Genomic DNA, 19,043 nt, shown 5'->3' with positions numbered 1-19,043 from the left:
ATTTACATCTATATAATATGGTATCTCAGGTATGGGACCCAGATCTGGACATGGTAATTTTCATGTTTCATTTGTGTGTTCCACACTTACCTGTTACACACAGCCTGAAGGCAATTTTACACAATATTTCTAGTGTATCATGTATCCCATCATGTCTGTAGCCCATCCTGTGAGATCAGAAGTAGAACTCTCCATTTTAATAACATCATGTCAAACTCAAAAGCTAAGTTTCCCATTTGGGCACATTTGAGAATTTGAGATTTGGGGGTGACAGACCCTAGACCAGTTTGTGCGCATGCGCGCACACGTACGCACACATCCCATTGACCAGAAGACATTTACAAATTACAGTTTTGATTATTTACCACCCTCTCTTCTCTGTTCACATGCGTATCTCCAGTCTCAATCAACCTTTAGCCCATCCCGACTCTTGGTAAAGTTTATAATTGAGCCCTCGCTGTTGAGCTGTGCTTGAGAAATGGTTTGCTGCTTCCTGGGTTTCCATGACGACAGCTTCCCACCCTGTGGCTGAAGGTAACCTCTGTCGACCATGGCTGGGGGTAGTTATCAAGCTGTCACGGGCAATTTTCCTGCTCATTTGAGAGAAGCAACAACCCAGAGAGGAAATAACAGGATGCCACGGCGAGAACGCACTCTCATGTTGAAACCGCAATTTCTGGAAAGACATCTACTGTTGAACACAAGACCCTGGTCTCAGGAGAGTACGGCTGATGCGGCCAATCTTCTCAGTAGCAGAGTCAGTAAGATAATTGTGCTGGACTTGTGGCCAGACGACAGAGAGTGTCACAAGGACTTGGATATGTCAGATGAGTAGTGGGGCCATCAATTCCTTTCTCGCGCAGCCCCAGCTCTTTGCTCGGTTACTGCAAAGATGCGCTTGATGCTCAAATGAACCGACTGGGTGAAAGCCTGCTTGGTAAACTGTGAAATCCTATACAGGTAGGTGGCTCTGTTTTCATTTCTCAACTTTTAGTTGCCTCCCCTCAGGGCGCTGTTGGGTCATTTGGACTATGGCGCCCAATATTATTTTAGCACCAGAAAATAAAACTGAGGAGTGTTCCAAAACCAAGCTGACTGACACTGTGTGTTAGACTTAGGATCAGCCAGAGAAAAATGAGAGAGAAATTCATGGAGCTTCCCAGTCAAAGGGCAGAGATGCCCACCTATGGGGAGGGTTGTGTGAACATTGTACAAACATCTGTAAAACAAATCAGCCCACCTTTTGCTAGAACTGTTCATTTATTTATTTATTTATTTATTTATTTATTTATTTATTTATTTATTTATTTGGTTGTGTGTGTGTGTGTGTGTGTGTGTGTGTGTGTGTGTGTGTGTGTGTGTAGTCAGAAAACAACTTGCTAGAGTCAATCATCTCCATCCACCATGCAGGTTCCAGGGACCAATCACAGGCCATCAGGCTTGGTAGCAAGCACCTTTCCCAGCTGAGCCTCTTGACCAGTCCATGAACTCCATTTAAAAGCAATTTCCCTCCACACCTCCACAGAGAGGAACATTTTAAACTGTGCAAAAGACAAATGTAATGTGCATGTGATTTTTGAGAACACAAGAAATATAGATATAATTTTGAAAATGCAGCTAAAAGGTTGCAGGAGAGGCACTCTCATAACCAAATGAAAGAGGCTATGTGCTTCTAATGGCTTTTGAATCTCAGCCGGTCTACTGGCGTGAACAGCTGAAACTGGGAATCACAGACTTGCAGTGGATTCATTCAGCCCCGTCTCTCTGCTCTTTTTCCTGTGGCCAAGGAAATGAGATGTCATGGTAACACTGAATACAAAAATTCTCATAGAATCAGGGGGACGCTCAGTTAAATGGGAGCCTGAGAAATGACTCAGCAGGGAAAAGCACTTGCTACTCTCACAGAAGACTCCAGTTCAGTTTCCAGCAGCCACACTGGGCAGCTCATGATCATCTGTAGCTCCAAGTCCAGGTCCAAAGGATCCAATACACATACTACACACACTGGACTTACACACACTACACATACTGAACACATACAGGTATACACACACACTACACACACTGGACTCACACACAGGTATACACACACACTACACACACTGAACACACACAGGTATACATATACACTACACGCACTGGACTTACACACATATACACACACACACACACTACACACATTGGACTCACACACACATATACACACACACTACACACTGGACTCACACACACATATACACACACACTATACACACTAGACTCATACACACATATACACACACTGGACTCACACACAGGCATACACACACACTACACACACTGAACACACACACACCTATACACACACACTACACACACTGGACTCACACACACATACACACACACTACACACACTGGACTCACACACACATACACACACACACTACACATACTGGACTCACACACACATACACACATACACTACACATACTGGACTCCCACATACATACACACACACACTACACACATTGGACTCACACACACATATACACACACTGGACTCACACACAGGCATACACACACACTACACATATTGGACTCACACACACATATACACACACACCACACACACTGGACTCACACACACGTACACACACACACGGAGAGAGACACACATAAGAATAAAAAATAAATCTATTTTTTAAAAAAGAAATTAATAAGTTTTATTTCCTAACTCATGTTCGAATGTGAAATATCCCACAGAGATGAGGTCTTAATGTTTGGTATTGAGTTAGAGATGCTGATTTGGAAAACTGAGGAACCTCTGAGAGAAGGAGCCTGGCTAATGGGAATAAGTCACTGGCAGGTCCAGCCTACAAACATTATAGCTAAACTCTTCCTCTCTGCTTCCTGGTCTACTAACATGTGAACAGTGGTTTCTACTTTGCTATGCTCTGCCAGCTAGGATGGATTTAAAACACACTGATACCATGAGCAGGAATAAATTTTTTCTCCTCTGTTTCTGTTAGAGATTTTGATCATGGGGAAGCAAAATTTATAATACATGATGCCAGTTAATTCAGTGCAACATGTGATAAATAGCTGTATGTATAATCATGACACAACCTAGGGTCACCTAGGAGGAAAATCTCAATAAGGGATTGTCTACATTGGGTTGGTCTGTGGTATGTCAGTGGTTGGATGTCCCCGTTAAGATAATGGACATAGGAAGACCCAGCCCACTGTGGGAGACACCATTCCCTAGGCTGGACTTTGGAGTGTATAGGAGTGAAGAAAGCCAGCTGAGGTGAAAAACAAGCAGGGATCCATGTATTTGTTCTCTGTGTCTGTTCTTGATCTCGGATGTAATGTAATTAGCTGCTTTAAGTTCCTGCTTTGATTTCCCTAAAGTGATGGACTATAACCTGGAGTTATAAGCCAAATAAACCCTTTCTTCCCTAAATTGCCTTTTGTCAGGGTGTTTTATCACAGCAGCAGAAATGAAATTAATGAACAAGTAGTTCGGTGACCGTTTTACACCAGGTAATATGGCAGGTGCGAGAGAAATAAGCAAAAATAATTACAAATTCACATTCAAGTCACTAATAGTGCAATAAGTAATTATGACTTAATACCATTCATCAAATGATGAGACCACGTGCAGAAGGTAAAAAATAAACCGATAAAAGAACTGTCTGGTTTTCTGAGCTATGCCGAGAAGAATCCCTGGAGGGATACATCTCCAGTCTGTTTTATTCTTATTCTTTAAAAGATTTTTTAATTATGTGTGCAGCAGGGTACGGGTAGGGGAAAAGGAGGGGTGGTACACAAGAGTGCAGGGACCTGTGTAAGCCAGAAAATAAAGGTTTTGGATTCCCTGGAGTCAGAGAGGCAGGCAGGTGTGAGCTATCCGATGTGAGTGCTGGGAACTGATGTTGGATCCTCCAGGAGAGCACGATGTACTCTTAATGTTGAGTCATCTCTCCAGCATCCCAAGTCTGTTTCAAAGGTTCTTAAAGAGTGTGACATTTTACACCTGGGGCGTGCTAGTGCTTGCCTTTGATGTAAGCACTCAGGAGACAGAAGCAAGTAGACATCTGTGAGTTCAAGGCCAATCAGGGATACGTGGGAAGACCTTGTCTCAAAGAAGCAAAACAAACAAAAAAGCAAGAACAGAGGTTTACAGGGTCAGAAGGAGACACAGGGGCCCATGGGAAATAAGATTTTTCAAAGACATCATGGCGTCATGGCCTGATAGAGAGTGAGAGGAGAACTATAAGGAGTTTGATATTGTTGACGGAGAAGCAAGGGAAAGGGAAAAAAACAAGATGGTGTCTGAAAAGGGAATCAGGAAGAGGCCCTGAATCACTTACTATTTAACTAAATACTCATTCACCAGACCAGGGAACCCAGACTTCATCCCACAGAACCACAACATCCAATATGCATCTCCTTAGCCAACTATGGCTACTTATACTTAAATTAACTAAATTTTATGCATGTTTGTATGTGTGCATGTGCAAGCACATACACAGACCCGAGAACAAGGCAGATGTCACCCTCAGGAATGACAAGTACTTCTCGTGAGGCAGGTGTCTCCCAGAAACTGGAGCTTATGAGTAAGGCTAGGCCTGCTGGCCACTGAGCCCCAGGGATTTTCCCATCTCCACTTCCCAATGCTCTGCTTATAGGCACACATTGATGCTTTGATTATAGGCACACATTAAAGTGTGATTTTTAGACGTCAAACTCAGGTCCTCGTGTTTATGTGGCAAGAGCTTTACCTGCTGAGCCTTTATTGACCAAGCCACCCCCAGTTTTTATGTACACACATTTGTGTGTGTGTGTGTGTGTGTGTGTGTGTGTGTGTGTGTGTGTGTGTGTGTGTATGAACATATATACAATATTCCTTGGGCACCTGAGGTTTCACTCTTCATAAGCTTAGTCATTAGTCATTACCTAAGGGGTGAAAATGGTAAGTAGGAAGCTTCAGGAAGAGGTAATCATACTTTTTTATATTGAGTGACATTCTGAATAGTGTGGTGACACCAGAAAATCCAGCTGTGGGGCATTTTCTTAATTAGTGACAGATGGGGGAGGGTCCAGCCCATTGAATGTGGTGCGTTCCCTGAGCTGGTGGTCCTGGATTCTGTAGAAAAGCAGGCTGAGCAAACCACATTCAACCAAGTCATTCAGCAGCACCTCTCCTTGGCTTCTCCATTAGCTTGTGGCTCAAAGTTCTTGCCCTGATTGAGTTCCTGTTCTGCTCCATTATGCTCACGCCGTGAAGAATCTCTGCCCGCTGTGCCCATTAGTTCTGTGCTACTAGCAAGTGTCATTCTGTCTCAGTTAGGGTTTACTGCTGTGAACAGGCACCATGACCAAGGCAAGTCTTATAAGGACAACATTTAATTGGGGCTGGCTTAGAGGTTCAGAGGTTCAGTCCATTATCATCAAGGCAGGAACATGGCAGCATCCAGGCAGGCATGGTACAGGTGGAGCTGAGAGTTCTACATCTTCATCTATAGGTTGCTAGAAGACTCCTACCAGGAAGTCTTAAAACCCACGCATACAGTGACACACCTACTCCAACAAGGCTACACCTACTCCAACAAGGCTACACCTACTCCAACAAGGCTACACCTACTCCAACAAGGCTACACCTACTCCTCCAACAAGGCTACACCTACTCCTCCAACAAGGCTACACCTACTCCAACAAGGCTACACCTACTCCAACAAGGCTACACCTACTCCAACAAGGCTACACCTACTCCAACAAGGCTACACCTACTCCAACAAGGCTACACCTACTCCTCCAACAAGGCTACACCTACTCCAACAAGGCTACACCTACTCCAACAAGGCTACACCTACTCCAACAAGGCTACACCTACTCCAACAAGGCTACACCTACTCCTCCAACAAGGCTACACCTACTCCAACAGAGCCACACCTCCTAATAGCGCCCCTCCCTATGGGCCAAACATGCAAACCATCACACACTGCCAATCTGGTTATCAGTTCAATGGTTGTGCTTGAATATCGTGCTCTGTAGTACCTGCAGGTTCAGGAATCCACTGGGGTCTTGGAACTTACTCCTCCTGGGTAAAGAAGACTACTATATACACAATATACAAGGTATACATATGTAACATAGATTATGTATTGTATTGAATATACAGTCAGTGGTTTATAAAGAATATTACATCTATAACATGCATATATAGAGGATACATATACTGCATAAGAATTAATAGTATATACAAAATACAGACATATATACAAATGTGTGTTATGTATATTTATATATACAGATATATAAACTAAACGGTATGTTTCCTTAAAGTGTAACTCCGAGATGCTGCTAAGAAAAGGACATCCGTGGGTCACTCCATCTGTTTTACTCTCCCTTTTCCTGTTCTGTAACATTTTCTAATACACAGACATCTTTGCATGATACTTTGTTAAGACTGTTTCTTTAGAACACTGTGAGAGGAAACGAGATTAGTGTGATACTAAATACCCCCAAATGTGCAATGCCCACTTCACGTGCAGCGGTCATAGTCGTCATGATTACCTCCTACGAGACACAAACTGGTCAATCTGGAGATCCCACGTAGGGTAACTTGAGAGCAAGCAGCTGGCAGGCAGGGGGAGGATACTCCTCTTGCAATATTTTCACATTATCTATTTATGTTTGTTTGCTTGATTGATTCATTGATTGTTTAGAGACAGAGTCTCCTGTAGCCCAGGCTGGCCCTGAATGTAGCTGAGGATACCTTTGAACTCCTGAACTTCCTGCCTCTACCTCTCAAATACTGGGATGATGGGTGTGGACTGCCATACATGGTTTATGCAGGGGATGAAACCCTCAGTTTCATGCACGACAGGCAAGCCCTCTCACCCACCATACCATATCCTGAGACCCCATATAAAAGGCTATTTCAGAGGAGTTATGTGCACATGTGTGGTTGTGGTGTGGTGTGTGTGCATGCATGCATGCCTATGCGTCCATGCATGTGCGTGTGTGCATGTGTGTGTGTGTGTGTATGTGTGTGTGTGTGTGTGTGTGTGCATGTGTGTGTGTGTTTGTATATTGGGAAGTTTCCTTAGGTCCCTTTCTCTTCCAGCCCTATACCCTGTGTTTTTTCAGAGTCAGGAGGTCAGGGGTAGCAATTACAACTTTAGATTGAGAAGCATCTGACAGAAATTTTCCACAAAGTGTTGGTTGTTGCCCCAAGTACCACACCCGACTCCCAAGATAAAAAAAAAAAATGCTCAGTGAGGTTCTTGTCTCCACACCCTACATGTGTCCCTGGCACATGTAGTACTCAAATGTTGCCCTGGCTAGGAAAGCACCACATTAGATAGAAACTATTGATTTCCAATCTACCACCTACATGACTATTATGAGACCTCCTTAAGGAACTTAGTCCAATTTTGGCTTTGGATTTGAGCCTCAGCTTCCATTGCCAGGCCATTTAACTGAGAGTTGTTTAGTTACCTTCAGAATATTCAAAGAGGTAACTCAGGGAGTAAAGGCATTGGCCACCAAGCAAGCCTGAATAGATCCCCAGAACCCTGGCAAGAGCCAATTCCTGAAAATTGCCCTCAGACCTCTACACTCATCAATGGCACATACATCCCCAGTCACACAGAGTATGACAGAGTATGTAAAAAAAAAAAAACCCAGAGAAGAAATATTCAATTGAACAGACTTCTCTCCCGGAGCTGGAACTGAGCAATCTGAGCAGACAAATAAATAGTAACATTCAATTATAACTTAAAATATAAATACTGATATAGTCACACATACTCATATATGTAACTACATTATGATCATAGATAAACTCTGATAATATAGATATTCACTATATATGCCTACATAAGACTCTTACATGTGATATCCATCAGGACCTATTAATATAAGTAATTAAATAACCTAATGAAGGAGGAGGATGTATCTGTGAAATGGGTGGGAACCTCACTTGGTGGACAGGCTTGTATAGAGCCAGACCTCAACACTTCTTAGCAGCATTCCAAGCTGCCCCAAAGTCCGAACCTGAGGAGAGACAGCTATCTCACTGCAAACCTGAGGAGAGACAGCTACCTCACTGCAAACCTGAGGAGAGACAGCTACCTCACTGCAAACCTTAGGAGAGACAGCTACCTCACTGCAAACCTGAGGAGAGACAGCTACCTCACTGCAAACCTGAGGAGAGACAGCTACCTCACTGCAAACCTTAGGAGAGACAGCTACCTCACTGCAAACCTGAGGAGAGACAGCTACCTCACTGCAAACCTGAGGAGAGACAGCTACCTCACTGCAAACCTGAGGAGAGACAGCTACCTCACTGCAAACCTTAGGAGAGACAGCTACCTCACTGCAAACCTGAGGAGAGACAGCTACCTCACTGCAAACCTGAGGAGAGACAGCTACCTCACTGCAAACCTGAGGAGAAACAGCTACCTCACTGCAAACCTTAGGAGAGACAGCTACCTCACTGCAAACCTGAGGAGAGACAGCTACCTCACTGCAAACCTGAGGAGAGACAGCTACCTCACTGCAAACCTGAGGAGAGACAGCTACCTCACTGCAAACCTTAGGAGAGACAGCTACCTCACTGCAAACCTGAGGAGAGACAGCTACCTCACTGCAAACCTGAGGAGAGACAACAGCTACCTCACTGCAAACCTGAGGAGAGACAGCTACCTCACTGCAAACCTGAGGAGAGACAGCTACCTCACTGCAAACCTGAGGAGAGACAGCTACCTCACTGCAAACCTGAGGAGAGACAGCTACCTCACTGCAAACCTGAGGAGAGACAGCTACCTCACTGCAAACCTGAGGAGAGACAGCTACCTCACTGCAAACCTGAGGAGAGACAGCTACCTCACTGCAAACCTGAGGAGAGACAGCTACCTCACTGCAAACCTTAGGAGAGACAGCTACCTCACTGCAAACCTGAGGAGAGACAGCTACCTCACTGCAAACCTTAGGAGAGACAACTACCTCACTGCAAACCTGAGGAGAGACAGCTACCTCACTGCAAACCTGAGGAGAGACAGCTACCTCACTGCAAACCTTAGGAGAGACAGCTACCTCACTGCAAACCTGAGGAGAGACAGCTACCTCACTGCAAACCTTAGGAGAGACAGCTACCTCACTGCAAACCTGAGGAGAGACAGCTACCTCACTGCAAACCTGAGGAGAGACAGCTACCTCACTGCAAACCTGAGGAGAGACAGCTAACTCACTGCAAACCTTAGGAGAGACAGCTACCTCACTGCAAACCTGAGGAGAGACAGCTACCTTACTGCGAACCTCACTGTCACTCCAAACCTGAGGAGAGACAGCTACCACAGGAGGAGGTAGTCTGTCCTCTGTGAGGAGGAGCACTCATGACTTCGTCTCTTCAAACATAAGGCCAGACGAAAGGAACTTTATAGAGGAGAAATACATGAGGGTAGTCAAAATCAAGGTGAACAGCCATTCGTCATCAATAGCGTGTGCCTTCAATCATGATGCTGGGCCATGACACTCGACCTCCCCGGCCCTTTCAAAAACAGCGCATCACTCCAGGGTAGCCACGAGAACATCAGACAGATTACCATGGAGGAGAGCCCTGTTAGAGATCTGACAGGTCCTCTGCAAAACGGCCAAGGTCGCCGATGACAAAGCAAGTCTGAGACACAGTCTTGAACGAGAGAAACCAGAGGAAGGGTGATAATTAATAACCACTGGGAGCCTTAGATCCGAGAAGGGAATCTGGCTTTTTAAATCTGCAAGCATCTAAACAAAGTATGCGCTTGAGTTGAGGGAATAGATCAGCACGGGTCCACTAATTATTCAGTGTGCGTCACATTAATAGTGGGGGTGGAAAAGCAGGTGAGTAGCAGAGATATATGCCTGTCTGTACCACACCATCTGTTCCAAAGTGGGAAGCTTCCAAATGTTTTAGGAAGCCTCGCTTTGGGGCTGGAGGATGTCTCAACAGTTCAGAGCACATCCTGCTCTCTCTAAGGACCTACGTTTAGTTCCTAGCACCCCTGTTGGGTGGCTCACACACCCTCTCCTGGCCTCCAAAGGTAGATATCTGACACCCACCTGCTCCTTGTGTGTGTGTGTGTGTGTGTGTGTGTGTGGTGTGTGTGTGGGGGGGTTGTGTGTGTGTGTGTGGTGTGTGTGTGTGTGGTGTGTGGGAGGGGTTGTATGTGTGTGTGGTGTGCGGGAGGGGTTGTATGTGTGTGTGGTGTGTGTGTGTGTGTGGTGTGGGGGGGTTGTGTGTGTGTGTGGTGTGTGTGTATGGTGTGTGGGGGGGTTGTGTGTGTGTGGTGTGTGTGTGTGGTGTGGGGGGATTGTGTGTGTGTGTGTGGTGTGTGTGTATGGTGTGGGGGGGGTTGTGTGTGTGGTGTGTGTGTGTGTGGTGGGGGGGTTGTGTGTGTGTGTGGTGTGTGTGGGGGGTTGTATGTGTGTGTGTGGTGTGTGTGTGTGTGTGGTGTGTGGTGTATGTGTGTGTGGTGTGTATGTGTGTATGTGTGGTGTGTGTGTGTGTGTGATGGGTGTGTGGTGTGTGTGTATGGTGTGTGTGGGGGGGTTGTGTGTGTGTGGTGTGTGTGTGTGTGTGTGTGTGTGTGTGGTGTGTGGTGTATGTGTGTGTGTGGTGTGTATGTGTGTATGTGTGGTGTGTGTGTGTGTGATGGGTGTGTGGTGTGTGTGTATGGTGTGGTATGTGTGTGTATGGTGTGGTGTGGTATGTGTATGGTGTGAGTGTGGTGTGTGTGTGTATGGTGTGTGGTGCGTGTGTCTGTGGTGTGTGTGTGTGTATGGTGTGTGGTGTATGTGTGTATGGTGTGTGGTGTATGTGTGTGTATGGTGTGTGTGTGTGTCTGTGTGTGTGTGTGTGTGTGTGTGCGTGCGTGCAGGAAATCAGAGGTCAAGGTCAAGTGTATTTCTCTATCACTCTCCATCTGAAATTTTAAAACAGTCTTTCCCTGGCCATGGAACTCTCCAATGAGACCAAAGCCACTGTCCAGTGAGTCCAAGGATCCTCCCCTTCAGAGAGCCTCCTATCTCAGACACCCCAACACTGAGATCACAGGCGTTCACTTCCATACATAGCTTTTCGATGGGTGTCTGAGATCTGAACTCAGATCCTCGTGCTTACATGGCAATCACTTTCGCTACTGAGCCAGCTCTTCTAGGCCCCATTTTCAGACCCTTACAGTGAACTTAGAAGGCAATTTCCTGGAAGAAACTTCACCTTCATTTTTTTTTTCAACAAGAAGTGTCTGTGAAAGTGGCCACTTGGAAACTTCTACAGGGGAGCTCTGGAGTAGACTGAGTGTCTGGTGGAGGCGCTGCACTTGTACCTTTATAATAAATCCTTTCCTTCTGGTAACAGGCCGTACTAGATATTCTTATATCAAGAAATAAGTGCTGGCATGGAGAGCCCTTGATGACAGCCCACGCCAAGACACGTGCCCTCGGACGCCATCTAACTGATAATCCTCCTCCCTGTACCTGCTTCCCTCTCTGGTTGTCTTTGATACTAACCTGTGGGTTATTTATTCCAGAACTTTCTGTCATAGTTAATTTTCTTATCACTATGACAAAACACCTGGCATACATAATTCAAAAGAGAAAGTTCTCTTTTAGATCAGTGTCAGGGATTCTGGTCTATAGTTCTTGCCTCCAGTTTCTGGAGTCATGGAGTGGTCAGGATGAGATGGAGACGCAAATTAAACTTTATTCATCCTTGTAAGTGCAACTGCTCAATTTTAGAAAGTTCCGTTATGGTTGCAAGGTGTTTTGTATTTTTTAATGTTGAAGGGGTATCGCACATGAATGCAGTACCCTCAGAGGCCAACAGAGGGCATCAGAACCACTGGAGCTGGAGTTAGGCTTGGGAGCTGTTTATCCTGAGTACTAGAACTCAGTCTCGGTCCTCTGCAAGGGCAGCAAGCACTCTTAAACACTGATCCATTTCTCCAGCCCCAACATCCAACCTTTTGGCCTTGTAAATAACATGTCCCACTCAAGAGCCATGCAATTGAATTATAGGGGGAACATTAGCTACCACAACAAAAATCTCATGTTTTAAGGAAGTTCACAGTTCTGCATTTGCTCGCCTTCCCAGCTGTCCTAGGGTGCATGCAGGTCTGATACACTTGGAAGGTGGGATAAGATGCCGCCACATTTTCTCATGGATACAGTCGTCTATAAAGCATTGACTACATGCTATAGCTGGTAAAAAGCCTTGGCGTGTGAGTGCAAAATGCCTAGCCTTCTCATGTACCTTGTTTTAAGCATCCATGGCCAATAGCCCACCAGGACCAATAGCAGTTCTACCACAGATACATTTGAAAGGTGGCTTGGTATTTCTCCTGGAGACGTGCGGACCCCTGTATTTGAGGAGAAAGTCACGGAGTAGAAGATTTGACAAGATTTCTGCAATTTCTTTTCAGTTGCTGCACATCCAGCAGAGAAGCCTTCCACTTCATTTTTCGCTCTCGCCTCGAATTAGAGTCCGAGTAAATGATGGGGCTCCTTACACGAACTGGTTCCCTAAGTCGGAAAGTGGTCCGTTCTGTAATCACCAATTCAATGCAGTTTCTTTCTGTTTGTTTGTTTGCCTTTTAATGTGGTTTGTTGCTCTGGGGAGATGGCTCAGTGGATAAAGTGCTTGCCACAGAAACATAAGGACTGAAGTCTGGGTCCCCAGAACCCATGTAAAACTCAGTGCAGAAGCCTGTGGCTCTACTTAGTACTCCTACAGTGAGATGGGAAATTGAGACAGGAGAATCCTCAGGAGCTTGTGGACCAGCTACCTTGGACCGTGTGGCAATTTAATTTGGCATATAATCCGTTTCAAATCAAATACTCAAAATAAAAGCAAGTAAACAACAACAAAGAGAGCTGCAAAGTAAAGACTGATGACCAAGACTGTGCTCTGACTCCTATATGATCATGTGTACTTCTGTAGCATGACGAAACACACACACACACACAGACGCACACACACACACACACACACACATACACACACACATACACACACACACATACACACACACATACACACACACACACACACACACACACACACACACACACACACACCAGTTCAGGAAGATTAAAACAAGATGGTTTATATCACTTAAGGAAATGACAATTGTTTCAGAAATGACGCTTTGAAATTTAGAATATAAATTAATTCCATTAATCCGTTTGCTATCGTTTTCACTTGTATTGAGTTCGTAATTTTTGTTTTGTTATTTTTTTGTTACTGTTCTTCCCATTTAACAATATTTAACTCGATTGGCAGACTTAAATGCAGTTTTCTATACTTAATGACCACTTGAGTTCAAACTGAAGTTTTTTCAAAAGCTGAAATTATGCACTCAAGAAGTAAAATGATTGTTCACGCATTTTTAAAATTCTTATCCTGTTAATTCTTTTGATGTGTAATTTCTTTTTAAACTTAGTAAATATGTCGCTTACAACTTTACATCATAATTGCTTACTTACTCACTTAATCTTGCATATATTCCGTTTACAAGCAAATATTCAAAACATTTATTCACAACTTTAATTTGCTCTGCTAATCAAGAGAGTTCCCCAAGTTTTGGTGTAATTCATGTATTCGTGGAGAAATATCCCTGTATACTGTTGTCAGATAGATGCTTAATTTAAAGGGCAGAAATGTCAAGATTTCATTTATTATTTATTAATGTGTCTGTGTATGTCTATGTCTCTGTGAGTTCAGGGGCTGTGAAGGACAGACAGAAAGCCATAAAATCCTCTCTAGTCAGAGACTATGGTGGGGGGATACTAGAACCAAACCCTCTAAAAGGACAGAATGTGTTCCTAACCACTGAGCAATCTCTCATGATTGGACTTGAAACATAGATTTCTTCTTATAGGAAATGAAAAATCAGTAACTAAGTCTAAAATATCAACTCTGGTGATATTAAGGAGACCTGAAAAATTATATAATGCCTGCAGAAATGGCTCAGCCCATAAAGTGCTTTGTTCACAAAAGAAAGATATGTCACGCTGTCATTTAACAAGATGTGGATCGTTGCGGTATAACATGGAGTGCTTTCTCTCTGTTAAATAGAAGGACATCTAGTCCCAACAGTGCCTGAAAGAGGTCAGACAGCTACGGTTTCCACAGTCTACCCAGAACCCAAACCTTCCCTTATGCTGTGATAAAAATACTCTATCATGTTTTGAGTGACAATGGCCTCCCATGCTTTGTGTATTTGAAACTTGGTCCACAGTTGTTGGTTACTGTTTGGGAAGGTTCTGGAATCTTGCTGGAGGGAGTAGCTTGGTTTCTCTCTCTCTCTCTCTCTCTCTCTCTCTCTCTCTCTCTCTCTCTCTCTCTCTCCCTCCCTCCCTCCCCCACCTCTCTCTCTCTGTATGTGTGTGTTGGTAAACTGTAATCCAGCTTCCTACTCCTGTTACCATACCTGACCTACAATGATGGTCAAAATAAACTATAAGTCAAAATAAATCCTTTCTCCCTTAAGTTGCTTTTGTACATAGGGGTTTCCTCTGAGATTAAAACCTTGCATCTTAGAGGGAAGCTCATTAAAACATAGGATGTTGGGTTTGTGTGTGTGTGTGTAACATTAAAATGTTCAAAGGAAGAAGCTTCTTAAGACATGGGATTTTAAAGGGGGAAGTAAAACAAGGTAGCCTAAGAGAAGGTAAAACATTCCATCCTGCAGGGAAGTTCCTGAAACTCGAAAGAAAGTATTCGAAATAGTTTCAGGAAGTTCCTGAAACTGAGAAGATTCACTAGATCCTTTCCTCCCTGACAACATCTACAGAGTAAGGACTGCTAAGAGATGCTCTCAGGTCTGAGATGCTGGGAGGAAGCAGAGATCTGCCAAGATGCCCGAAAGAAGCTCAGACCAAGTGAGCTACCAAGTGAGCTCCAACATGTTGAGCTACCTGCAGGCTATGCAGTGTACTTCAGGTTCCCAGCATTTGTGAGCTGTCATACATGCTAAGGTGAATTTTAGTGGTGCAACTGTATTTGAGATATTTCTGCTCCTACAAGTAACCCCTCACCCATATTCCTATACATAGCCCCAATAAAACCAAGTTGACTTTGGTAGCATCTGTACTTTAGTCTGCCATCAGGTTCCTAACTGATGAATAGTCATTTGTCCAAGTTTCCCCAAGAATAGTGTCTTACAACTAAGGATAATTGGGTCACCACCTGTGACTCCAGCCACTCCTCACAATATGCAATTATATTCTAATTTCAAGTGGCCATGGGGGTGTCATGAGGTGATATAATATATAGACTGGAGAAAGTTAATTAAATATATCTCAATTTATGGAGCTTTGGGGAAACCCTCACCCATGCTGGATGACAACTTTCTAGCACGGCTGCTTCAGTGTCACCCCCAATCTTGTCAGTAACTCCTCACCATGCTCTGTGAAGTAGCCCAGTAATCTCATTGGCTCTGCACAGTGAACTGTTGTGGAATTGCATCTCTGTTTGTCATTGGTACCTTACGAGGAAAGGGTGGGCATTATTTATGTTTCCCCAGGGAAGAAAATCATACAATAATGAGCTGGCCTACAGTAGAACCTTAGTGAGCATTTGACATGGTGAGTTTATCAACTGGGTTGTATGTTCTTAGAAACTAGATTCTAGCATTTGCCCTAATTTTTGTAGGGAAAAAAATAGAATTATTTTCATGTCTCTTGCCCATCTGATCACAGGAGACAGCTACTTTTAATATGCCTTTGCTATTTAAACTCAGCAGCTCAATCATGTTCCTCAGCCTATTCACGCCAAATTAAACTCCCAGGTCTGTCACATGACATTTGCTTTCCCAGAAGGCAGAGGAGATGAAATATTTACAAAGTAGGTGTACAGTAAAGCCAATCTTATCTGCTGCTATAATTCTCCCCCCCCACCCCCCAGTTCTTAAAGGCCTCATTAAAGTGATCGAGGACACAATTCCACAGGGATTTATAAACTCATCAGGGAGATGCCAGTGAACGAGATAATAGAGACAACAGCCTATTTGCTGAGTTATCGCTGAAACCACTCGGTATTTAGTTGTAAGCACTGCTTACTGGGGCTTAATTAGAAACACTGGCTAGCCTAGAGTCAGGCCGACGTGCCATCGCATGGCCATGCTTTCAAAGGGTTCCTCAGTGAAATGCGTGTGGGTAGCCAAGAAATTCAACCCTGACATTATCCAAAGAAAACAAATAATGCATGTAAAGGATGATCAGACGACAGCATCCAATGGCAGTTATTCATCTAACATGTGTTTATTCATATAATAAGCAGGCATTGTGTTAGGCCATCTGTGGAATAGACTGATAAGCGACGTGACTCTAGACTTCCAGAAGATTCATTCTAAAATGGGGGGAAAAAGCGACTCGGTTGCTTAGTTTCTCTGTATATTTGCTTCCTTGGAAAATTGAAGCAATAAAGGTTCATCACTCAGAGGGTTGTCGCGAGCAATAAAACATAAATAGCACAAAACTTACTGGACAGATAAGCGAGAAAGATGGTGGGTGGGTACATGAGTAAATACATGTTAGATAGAAACCAGGTAATGGCATAAATCACAGATGATAGAGAAATACAGAGATAGAAGACAGAGTTTACAGATGCGTAGGTATTGTAGGTAATTACACAGAAATTATGGAAGGAGATGATACAAGGTTGATACATAGATAATGTATAGTAGAAAGATAGACAAAATAGGCATCATAAATCGATGGTATCTTGATAGATAATAAAGGAAAAGGCAGATGAGAGACAGAGGATAGGCTATGCGAAAGACAAGCAGATGCTGTCCATGTACAGATACACAAGACATGTGCATATATGTATGCACATATCTATATACATTATACATGTTTGTATACACAAGCATACATGTGCATCACGATGAACATGTTTTGTAGTCACACTAGTATTCCTAGACTAGCAGTGACATTTATATTTTTTTACCTCTCTCAGCCCTACCTTGGAAGTAGGGAGTGGCCTAGTATGTCCTTGAATGCAAGAAGACCAAAGGTTTAGGATAATAAATGGAGACCTTTAGGAACCTTTGGAGGAAGTCTGAACCTTTGGAGGAGGATATGGTAAAGGCCTCAGTTTCTCTCACATTTGTGATCTCAGCCTTAAGAGAGTATAGATCAATCAGGGTTCTACAGAGGCACAAAACCAATAGGAGGCATAGAAATTAGAAGGGAGATTTATTAGATTGGCTTATATAATGCTATCCAGGTAGTCCAACAATGACTGCCAGTGCTCTCAAAAGGCTTGGACCTACTAGTTTCTCAGACCATGAGGCTGAGTACCTCAGTCATCCCAATCTGCTGCTGAAGGCCTGGAAGATCACTAGAGAGCCGTGGGTCTTCAGTCTATGGTAGAAAGTCAAAAGTGCTGGAATCTGACGTTGTCCTCTGGTGCCACCAGCAGCAGAAGCTACAACACTTCCTATTAAGAGGTGAAGGCCAGCGGGCAAAAATCAGCAAGAAAGTGCCTGCTACATTTAGAGTGGGGCCTTCCCACTTCAATTAACCTAACCAAGAAACCCCCTCACAGGCATGCCCAGACGCTCACTTAATCTTGGTAATCTCTCATGCATGCCCAGAATGCCTCTGTTCATTCCACACCCATTTAAGCTGTAAAAAACAAGATTATCATGTGGCACAGTTTTGAGACACCCTTGAGCATACCTACTTGCAGACGCCAGCTGTAAAGTAACAGAGAGAAGCGAGATGAAGATACAGGTCTAGGCTCCCCTCAACCCCTGTTCATGGTCATCTTGGAGGCGCAAAGGAGGAGTCAGTGCTTGTGATGAGAAATCAACTCCTAAGAATCTGGCAGTGGATCAAAATCAGAGCTGAAGCTGTGATGAGACAAGAAGGGTCAGGGAGATGTTACGTCACAGACTTTGAGACGGGAGACAGGAGCGGCGGAAGTGGAAACAGATTGTCCCCCAGCCTCCTGTTGATGACCTTGCTACTAGAGTAGTGAATATTGGATCCCTGACCTGCAGAACCATGGCATGCTGGATTTACCCTGTTTTAAGCTACTATCCTGTGTGGGCAATTCCTGCTACCCAGAGGCAACACAGGTAGTCACCAGTGGATGTCTACACGGCTTCATGACTTGCAAATGGCCCACCACGACAAGCCTACTACTTCCTCTGTCCTCTGTTTCTGGTTCACAGAGTCTGAGTCAACGCTGGCTGCTTTGGCAGCTACTGGAGCAATTTCAACATTGTTCAGAAACAGCAGAGAGGTAAATGGCCAAAATGGGATCCAAAAACCAATAAGGCCCAGGCAGGCCAGAGTCTGGTGGAATCATTCTAGGAAATGAGAAACTTCTAGTCTCTTTCGTAGCTCGTGGAATGCAGCTTGACTCTGCCGTGAAGCCCTCGCAAGCCTCCTTTGCCAATACGCAGGTTGGGGCAAGGCAGCTCATACCCAAAGGCTTAATGAAATGTGGGACTGCATTTGTGCTTAAGCCTTGGCTCTATTCGTCTCTGAACTTACCTCGTCCTGGTCCTTCAGTCTCCCACTCAGCCCTTGTGGGACATACTTGACAGGAACAGCTGAGGCATCTCGGCAGCTGTGGCCATTGATGCTCGAAACCAATCTGGCACTGATTTAGTTGTTGTGTCAGTGGCCTGGTAGTCATCATGCATCCTGCACCCCACATGTCCTGCTTCAACAGCCTGTCACTGGAAGAGAAACAAGTTCTGTTGGCATAGGCTGCGTCTCCAATCACAGCCCGTCTGAGCAGTGTTGGAAGTTCAAGGCTATTATTTACAGCTCAGTGAAGGGAACCGCGCTGGAGCCGGTAACTGCAAAAGCCACTCACAGGGAGTGACAGTCTTGGATGACTAACAAGGAGCAGAGGTTTCATATCACCTCCTCGGGACTCTGAGGTTTCTGTAAGTCATATTGTCACCTCTGCTCCCCCAAAACAAAACAAAACCTGCTCCGATGAAGGCAACACACAGGGACGGCACCTCTCCCTAATCGGGCCTATCCTGGGC

At 44.4% G+C, this 19,043-nt stretch overlaps 1 long non-coding RNA gene across 1 annotated transcript in view; it reads left to right on the top strand.

Moving 5' to 3' along the window:
• The first annotated feature begins 256 nt into the window (after positions 1-256).
• Positions 257-19,043, top strand: part of LOC134481176 (uncharacterized) — a 38,573-nt gene continuing 19,786 nt past the window's right edge. Inside the window, exon 1 of the long non-coding RNA XR_010056504.1 lies at positions 257-960. This is a non-coding gene — a long non-coding RNA (uncharacterized LOC134481176). The remainder of the gene's footprint in view (positions 961-19,043) is intronic.

Source organism: Rattus norvegicus, chromosome 12 (genome assembly GCF_036323735.1).
Source record: "Rattus norvegicus strain BN/NHsdMcwi chromosome 12, GRCr8, whole genome shotgun sequence".
Classification (NCBI taxonomy): domain Eukaryota; kingdom Metazoa; phylum Chordata; class Mammalia; order Rodentia; family Muridae; genus Rattus; species Rattus norvegicus.
This window is presented reverse-complemented; position numbering and strand designations above follow the sequence as displayed.